Raw genomic sequence first — 10,416 nt, forward strand, 5'->3', positions numbered from 1 at the left:
GCGATTTTTGAATTTCGATCGCTCGATTTCGTTACTCGAAAAACGGTGGAAAACGGCAATATTGTTTAATTGTTTATTTATTAAACATTTATAAGCATAACAGTTACACCAAAACAAAATACATACATTATTATTAAAACACAATTCATTATTTACAGAAATATTATGCTAATTTATGAAATAAGACTTATGGAAATTGGGAATCTAGTGGTATCGACCACTCGTCTTCAACTGTATTAGTAGAATTTAAATGCCTAGTAGTGGAGATATTACTGAACGAAATAGACGAAATCGAGCGGTCGAAATTCAAAAATCGGCCTCGAGACTTTAATTATTGGCAAGCCAGATCATATTTAATTGCATATTACCTACATGATTATTTGTTAAATTCAACAACAATTGTGACATTTGTGACATTAGGTTTAACCACATTCAAAGTAGGTATCTTTGTATTTTCCAGGCTATTCCTGGTGATATTGCGTCAACATTTAGATACTAAATGTTAGGGAATATTTGTATATGGTTTCCTGTTTACTAGATTGGATCCCGTATTTAGCACATATGTGGTTATGTTTTAACCAATAAGGTAAAAACCCAGAGTAGATACCCAGCTATAAATAATGTTATAGGTATATTAATGTATTATGTTTTTACAGTAGATGCAATCTTTTTAAGGTTTCGTACCCAAAGGGTAAAAACGGGACCCTATTACTAAGACTCCAATGTCCGTCTGTCTGTCTGTCTGTCACCAGGCTGTATGTCATGAACCGTCTATAACAGTTAATACTAAAAGGCACGGAAGACTCGGTGGGCGAGTTCGACTCGCACTTGTCCGGTTTTTTTCAACTAATATGGCTATTTAGTGCAGCTTCTTAGCCTCTCCCTATTCCAACCCTCCTCCACTGAACTTAAAACATACTTATAGCCAACTCGCCACTTACGTTTCCACATCTATATGTCGCAGTGAAATGATCAAAACAGAGATTTGAACAAATCTCTAAGGGATATGATCAAATCACGCAGGATGTTACGAGGGTTGTTTGATAAGTACCCGTTTTCTAAATCTATTAATATCACTTTCCGAAAATATGTATACCACCGTGTTAAGCCATTATTCAGAGGCGGGAAAATAAAAAAAAAACAGCATTCTTTTGTTTTTTTTTTCTCATTTGACAGCGATTCAGTGAAAGCGTGAACATAAAATTGTAAAAATGGAGAAAGAACAGTATCGGTCTGTAATTCGATTCTTGTTTTTGGAAGGAAAAACATGTAATGAAATAAAAGTAAGAATGCAAGCGGTTTACCATGAATGTGCTCCTTCTATGACAACCGTCAGATACTGGTTTAACGAGTTTAAGCGGGGGAGAACAACCGTCTTTGATGAGGATCGCCCAGGCTACCCAATTGAGGTGACTACAGACGATATGGTAAAGAAAATTGAAAATATCGTTTTAGCCGACCGCCGAATTAAACTTCGAGAAATCGTTGATGTTGTAAACGTTTCAATCGAGCGGGTACAAAACATATTAGAAGAAAAATTGGATATGAAAAAAGTATCGGCGAGGTGGGTGCCGCGTTTACTCACGGAGGAGCAAAAGCGGAGCCGACTGACTACTTCGGAGCAGTGTTTGACCGTGTTCAAACGTAACCCGAAGGAGTTTATGCGTCGTTTCGTGACCGTAGACGAAACATGGGTTCACCACTACACCCCGGAAATGAAAGAGCAGTCGAAGAAGTGGATTTTACCGGGTGAACATGCTCCAAAGAAAGCAAAAACCATCCCATCGGCTGGAAAGGTCATGGCGACCGTTTTTTGGGATTCGCAGGGTATTATAAATATTGACTACTTAGAAAAGGGGAAAACGATAACAGGGCAGTACTATGCCATTTTATTGGATGAATTTCACGCTGTGTTGAAGGACAAACGACCCCATTTAAAAAAGAAAAAAAGTACTGTTTCATCACGACAACGCCCCAGCTCATTCGTCCAGAGTTGTGTGGCTAAATTAACACGGTTACGCTACGAACAATTGATTTATTTTTGTTTCCCAACCTGAAAAAATGGCTCGGTGGTAAGCGATTTCGATCAAATGACGAAGTCATTGCCGCCACAGAGGCCTATTTTAATGACTTTCCGAAATCATACTTTTTGGATGGTTTATTGAAGCTTGAATATAGGTAGAACAAATGTATAGAGTTAAAAGGTGACTATGTAGAAAAATAAATGCAAATATACAAAAACAACTGATTATTTTTTTCATAAACGGGTACTTATCAAACAGCCCTCGTAAAATGGCGAATCCATATCAACATTTCCCTAGTAAAATTCAGTCATTTGACCAAATCACTGACTGTGTTTAGTGAAAAGACAAAATCGGCCAATAAGCGCGAAACGCTTTTTCATTTCACTAGATTTGTTTAGGAATTTGACAAAATCCCTAACCACGACAGTAAGTTGGCGAAACGAACTCAAAAAGTTTATTTACCGATTGCGTTTGTTGCGTTTGCGTTTATTGGCCGATTTTGTCTTTTCACTAAACACAGTCAGTGATTTGGTCAAATGACTGATTTTTTTTAGGGAAATGATGATATGGATTCGCCATTTTAACATCCTGCGTGATTTGATCATATCCCTTAGAGATTTGTTTAAATCTCTGTTTTGATCATTTCCCTGCGACATATATACCCTCAAGACTGCAACTCTCGCGACTCTCCTCTCGGCCGGCCAAGGTAAGCCAGAGACAGAGAATCCTGTACGGGTGACAGAAGTCCTCGGGTACGTGGGGTTATTACTCCCCAACAGCTCGCCACAAGCTGCCCTGCGTTGACTGATTGCACTGGTAAAAGCAGCGCGCGATGGGGTCGTCACATCCTCACGCCCTGATTATACATATTGTTATTATAGCGCACTATCTATTTTTTACTAGCTTTTTATTAACTTGCAATGCAATGTACCTTTGTTGTTTGCAAGGGTCAAATCTTGCAAGTTACCCACATCCCAGTTTCCGATGAAGATGTAAATTTGCATACATATGTAAATCGGGTGACAATGCAATGTTATGGTACCATCGAGCTGATCTGATGATGGAGACACGAGGTAGCCATAGGAACTCTGTGATAAAACAACGCAACCTAATTGTGTTTGGGCTTTCTAGGATTGTCTCGATGAGTATTAGTTAATGAGTTACATGTGGAAAGAAAAGTACAGTCAGCGGTAAAAGCTCGTACCAAAACTGAAATTTCTGCCAAACTTATTAATTTATAATCTTGTAACTATTTTACAATAACACTATTAAATACACGAAATAATTCCGACACCCGAAATCCCGGGGAAAGGTAGGTATTTACATTCACCTGTTTGCTGGAAACCTTATGCTGAGAGGGACAGAAAAGGTCCTGTCCGTGTCAGTAGAAAGGTGCCAAATAATGTTAATGAAAGAGCGTATTTTGTTGCGTTATCTATGTGGTTTTCCCTATTTACGAAATATATTTCATTTGTTATTATTAATGTGTTATATATTCGTTTATCGCGTGTTTTGGCAATCGAAAAGTTAAAGGTTAGTGGCGGATTCCAACCGTTTTAAATATATATGTTTATTACCTATCACTGAATCTGGTTATATTTTGTTTCTGAGTTATTTGGAATGTTAATCAGTTTTAGTACGAATAAGTAAAAAAATAAAAAAGTAATACTTTAATTAAAAAATCAAATCAAAGTTCAAATCCGCCATGGAAGGACCCCTGAACGCATTTGCCAGAATGACCTCCGACCGCGGAAAACGGCGGGAAATCAAGTGACATCTGTGCCTGATGTCAGCAGTTGACCACGACACTCTGCAAAGAGTATAACGACAAAGAAGAACCTCAATACCTATTTGCAGGTAGCCGAATGGATATAAGTAAAGGCACCTATTACCGTGGTAGTTAAGGAACTTTTCAAAAGAGATCCAAAAATTAAGGGTATCAATGCTGTCTAACAGCCAGGAATATTTTTTTTTCATCAGAGCATTTAATGAACTTTCCGTTTCACACGTTTTTGGATTCATTTTCGGTTATTATATGTATTAAAATATTTTTTGAAGCCAAAATGACCAAATCTTCTATTACCGTGGCAAGGGACAGGCTGTGATTCTATTATCGCGAATTGAGCTTTCATTACCGAGGGTACAATTGGCATGATTTTTCTGCACTCGTTAATAGAAACCAAACTCAAAATTCGAAACCTAATACCGAGGGTTAAAACAATAATAACGACGTGGGTTCTGTATATTCTTTTTGTGTCATTAAGTTTAATAATGATACAAAAATACAAACAAACAAACAAACAAACAAAATTTACTTTATTCATGTAGGCCTAGCAACAAGCTCTTATGAATCGTAATTAATCTTAATCTAATTATCAGAGCAATTTATTGATGTTAATATTATTCCATAATAAAATTGGATTATTATACATATCAAATTTAACACTAAAAATTTCACAAAAGGATCGTCAAACATTAAGAAGATTGTATAAAAAAATACTAGTCTAGAATTTCTAGAATAAAATCTAAATGTCAAAAAAAAAGCATAAGTAACAAAAGAAGTAGATAGTATTACATCGGAATATCCATTTCCTCATCAATAATCAAATATACCTAATAAATAAATAATCATTTCGAATAACAATTAATCCCACGTTGTAATATCATTCATGTAGTCTTGTGTGGTATAATAAGCTTTAGAAATAAGTTTACACTTTACATAATTCTTAAATTTATTAATAGATAATTCAGTAATATGGTGTGGAAGTTTATTATAAAATCTTACACAATTACCCATGAATGATTTTTTAATTTTATGGAGCCGAGTGAAGGGCACTGCGAGCTTATGTTTATTTCTAGTATTAATATTATGAATTTCACAATTTTTCCTAAAATTTACAATATTTTTATGTACATACAGAATATTCTCATAAATGTATTGACAGTGCACTGTCATTATGTCAATTTCCTTAAATTTATCTCTAAGTGAGTCTCTATGGTTCATTTTGTATATTGCTCGAATAGCCCTCTTCTGCAGAACAAAAATGGTATTTATCTCTGAAGCACCGCCCCACAGTAAAATACCATATGCCATAATGCTATGGAAGTAACTAAAATATACTAATCGAGCTGTTTTCACATCAGTTAACTGACGGATTTTGCTCACTGCAAAAGCTGCAGAGCTCAGTCTATTCGAAAGAGTAGCAATATGGGGACCCCACTGGAGTTTAGAATCTAAAGTTATACCAAGAAAAACTGTACTATCAACTAATTCCGATTCCTCATCCTTCATAATGACACTTGTTTGCACATGCCTTACGTTACTACTAGTGACAAACTTAATACATTTAGTCTTTTTCTCATTTAACAGTAAATTATTAACATTGAACCAATTTACTACTTTTGAAATAGCATTGTTTACATCATTGTAAGCTTGTTGCTGTCGTTTGACTTTGAAAATAAGTGAGGTGTCGTCTGCAAACAATACTATATCATGGTGGGTCTTAACAAGGAATGGCAAGTCATTTATGTAGATAAGGAACAGGAAAGGCCCCAATATTGACCCCTGTGGTACACCCATAGAGACCAATGACCCAGGTGATCGCTGTCCATTCACATCGACCCTTTGTATTCTACCATTTAAGTAGGACTTAAGTAAATTTAGTGCCGATCCTCTAACTCCGTAATAATGAAGTTTCCTGATTAATGTTTCATGACAAACACAGTCGAAGGCCTTAGATAAATCACAGAAGACACCTAAAGCATCTCGTGACTCCTCCCAGGCATCGAAAATATGCTTAATTAGCTCAACACCAGCATCGGTTGTTGAGCGACCCCGTGTAAAACCAAACTGCTTATTATGCATCAAATTATTAACGTTAAAATGTCGTACTAATTGAGAAAGAACTAATTTTTCAAAAATCTTGCTAAATGTTGGTAGCACAGATATCGGTCTAAAGTTAGTGGGGTCAGAGCTGCTACCAGATTTAAATAAAGGAATTACTTTACTATGTTTCATTAGATCAGGAAACTCGCCGCAATCAACACTTTTGTTAAATATAACTACCAAGTCAGGCGCTACAATTTCTACTAAGGATTTGACAGCATGGACAGAGACTCCCCAGAGGTCATTAGTTTTTTTGACATTAATTGATGTAAACGCCTTTATTACATCTGAGGTACAAACATGTTCAAAATGAAGGTCTCCACAACACTCTGGAGCGTTATGTTTTAATAATGTAACAGCAGATGAGGGTGATGAATTTAAATCCTTAGTTGTGGATACTGGTACCTCGGTGAAAAATTTTTCAAATTGTGTAGCTACTTCTAAATTGGAATCTATAATTTTGTTATCAATGTTTAGTTTAAGTTCTTTAATTGTATGTTTCGAGCGACCAGTCTCCACATTTATAACTTTCCAGGTTGCTTTAACAATGTCGGAACTACTTTTTATTTTCTGACTTAGATAATTTCGCTTAGCTATATGACAATCTACTTTAAACTTCTTCGAATACTCCTTCACATGTTCTTTAAATTCATCACTCTGATTAAACCGCCGTTCCTCATATAAGGCATACAGTTCACGTCTTCTTTGATGTAAGTCCGCAGTAGCCCACTCACTAAAAACTGATGCACCACTAACTACGACCGATTTTGAGGTGAATATCGCATTATAATGATCCAGAAAAGTGTGAAAGAATGAATTATACATACTATTAGGACTCATATCGGAAGACAAAAAGGGTAGCGCCTGAACTAAACTTAGCTTCATTCTTTCCACGCGGTCCGAGGTTACTGGTACAAAAGTTATTTGTTTTCTCATGGTATTTTTCCTTAATGCCTCAAATACCATTAATTGACCTAAGTGGTCTGATTCTAAATTGCTGATAACTTTTTTAGCAATAGGAAAAATATCTGTGAAAATATTATCTATACAGGTTGCACTAGTAGCAGTCACTCTAGTGGGCTCCATAAACATGTGGTTGAGATTACAAGATTTAAAAAGATTCAATAATCTACAAGACATTGTTGAATTTTCCATAATATTTACATTAAAGTCGCCGCATATAAGCAATTTCTTACTAGAAGATGATATTTTAAGTAGGGCAGATTCCATTATGTTTTCAAATAATTCAAAATTACTTAATGGCGGCCTATACACACAGACAACAATAAATTGCTCTAATTCTACTGCACTTAGTTCTATAGTCCGTTCAACAGACATGGATACAATGTCCTTACGTTCCTTAAATTTTAACTGACTATTTAATATAATTAATGACCCACCATGTATGGAACTAAGTCTGGTGAACGAACTTCCCGCCTGGTGATTATTAAATTGGGGCATTAATTCATTATTATTTAACCAATGTTCAGTAAGACATAAAATATCAATATTAAAATCATTCAAAAAAAGTTCTATCTGTAAATTTTTTCCTCTAATACATTGAATATTTTGATGCACCAGGTGGATATACTTTCCATGTTTGCAGTATTTTTCATTATATTTATTTAAAACTAAATTGCCAGAGACAGAATCTTTTGTCTTAACAGCTAGTTTAAATCTATTAAATCATTGGTTATGACTGGAACCAATTCCATGTTCATATTGGGCTGCTCAATAGGAGCAGAATTGTCTGCCAAATTCTTGGCAGAAATGTCAAGTAAATATGATAGCGATAAAGCTATTTGTCTTTTGTAATAATTTGAAAGGCAACACTTGCCTTTAGTCAAAAACACCATAGGCATATGGTATTTACTAACAAAATTGTTAGTGTCAATTATGCTAAACTTACTACTATATGTACAAAGATTATATAGAGATATATTTAACTTATGTCTAGTGGTATTTTTGCCTCTGACATTTGCTCACAATAGGGGAATGTGAAAAAAATAATTTCATGCACTGCAAGCGAGTTTAACTGTTCAAAGTATTTAATTAAATTATTTTTGTTCACATTACCCCTATTCCCCATAAGAATAAGCAGTGTTGTCTTAGAATTAATATTACTGTCATTTAAAATTTGTTTTAAGATATTTTCAAAGCTACTGTGAGGCAGACAATTGCTGATTGTACTAAGTCCCTTTAGGTAAAAGCTTAAAAATGAGCTCATATTGCTTCCAATTTCATCAGAATACATAATAACATTAGGTTTAGGTGTGCTTTGTTGTGTAGTGTGGAAGAAGCTATTATAATAAAAAATAAAACTATAGGAGTATGTTTAAAAATACCAAAAATACAATACCAAACAGTCACTCGGTAATAGATAACTCTTTAAGAGCCTATTACCGACCCATTCGATATTTCTCTGGGTCGGTAATAGATTTCTATACATTCTATCACCGAGGGTAATCTGATCATACCATCGGTAATAGGCTTAATTTGGAGTTTGATTAAACCTAATTCCGACCCATAAAAAGAATAAAACACAGATGGTTTTTCAAATCAAATCAAACACGTATATTACAAGCTTCTTGTAAAGACAAAATCACATAACCGGCAAGTAAATTTTAGGTTTTATCTCAAAATAAAAAAAAGTTGACAGATTAAGGGTTCCCATAGAAACATGGAAATCGGTGCTGAAGTTTTTCTTAAAAATTAAGGGTTAGTTGAATACTTTCCATACCACGGAAATAGCTCTTTAATAGCGTGAATAGATCAAGATTGGAATAAATAAAAGAAATTATAAAACTGATAATTTGTACCAAAACTAAAGAGTAAATAACAAAACTACCACTGTTTCTATTACCGTGGCATAACACGGAATTACTTACCACAGAAGTAATTGGCGCCTATCACCGCTGTATTTTATTTTCCATTTTAAACGTATTTACCGGTTATAAACTAAGTTAAAAGTAATTCAAAATTGTGTAGAAAACAATACACAACCTCTTAAAAGGCATTGCACTAGTTTATTTGCCATAACTATTACGTAAAACACTAAGTAAGATTGGAGTGCACTTACCTGTGGCGTCACGCGTCTGTATGGAATAATCGGTTCTTGCGCCGCCGCACAAACTGACGAATCGCGAGTTTTTTGTTACACTTACACAAATTCACACTATTGGGCACGATAGACCAATGAATGAGCTTGTTTTGTGTATGCTTTATTTCTTAGGGAATAGATCTGTTTGCTTGCAAAATGCGTATTTGTAAACACCGCGGTGTTAGACGTCGATTTTGATACCCGCGTTAATAGCCGCCGTTACCTTAGTGAAAATGTGTAGCTCATAGTCCTCATAGATTACCTAAGTTAATTTTCCTGCATTCTTTCTATCCGAGAATCCCTGTATTATAATATACTGCATAGGGGGCGCCACTGCCACAATCCATCACAATCTAGGGGTCTACCGCGAAACAAGAACAAAACTCTAGCACTCTTGCATATTCGAGCGATAAAGAGGCAGGTAACTAAATTTCGATTTTCGCGTTTCCCGGTAGGAAAACTTGTCAAAAACAGTTTAAGACACAGAATGTATAAGTTACTCTATGATATACTAGCTAACTTAATGCTGCACTCTGGCGGCAGAACATTGCAGTAATACCCCCTATTTGGAACAGTTAATTGTCGAGTACCAAAGGTTATCTTAACATTGTGTTACTGATTCTGAGAAATATAAACAATTGGTACCTACTATCAGTGCAAGTTTTTATTATTGGTTATTTGGTGAGGAAAAATGTGCTTTGTTTATTGTCGTGGGTTCCGTTAAGTACCTGTGATTAATGGCTCACAACTCACAACACTGGAGATGTCTGACCAACTGGTGCCCGCAATGTCTGCGTGTGTCCACAATGATAAAGTGTGGTCATGAAAATATGACATTTATAATGACACTCTCATCCTCATACCTTGATATAATCAAATCGGTGAAAAGTTAGGTCAGACGGACTCTAGCGACGCAGCGGTGCTCCACTACAAGGCAGATTCGGCATTCGTTGGTGGTTTAGACGGCGGTCCTAACACTAGTTAAATCCGTCATGCCTTCATTCCCCCGGACCAGGTACCAAACGTAAATGCATTTGCTTTTCATAATACCTGTGCGTCTAAACTAACTCTGCGTCGATTTTTACTATAAAGTGGAAGTTCTCTTCTTAATCTACTTTGGAAGTGTCATTAAAATATTTACCTCTATCAAAATTGCAACGTTGACCACGAATGCTGTAAAGGGTTCGAAACGTCAGAATGTATTTCAAATTCATTATAGGTAATTGAAAAAGTACACCAAACACACTGTGTTCAAACATTTTATTAATAACTTTTCAAGCGTACAGTTAACTAAAACTATAACAAACTTATTTTAACAATATTTCTGATCTAAGTATTGGTACTTTAATTGTTGAGGCATTTAATTAAGGCGGTACTAGATTACAAGATAAGCGCGTCTGTTTTGT

Source organism: Cydia splendana, chromosome 11 (assembly GCF_910591565.1).
Source record: "Cydia splendana chromosome 11, ilCydSple1.2, whole genome shotgun sequence".
Classification (NCBI taxonomy): domain Eukaryota; kingdom Metazoa; phylum Arthropoda; class Insecta; order Lepidoptera; family Tortricidae; genus Cydia; species Cydia splendana.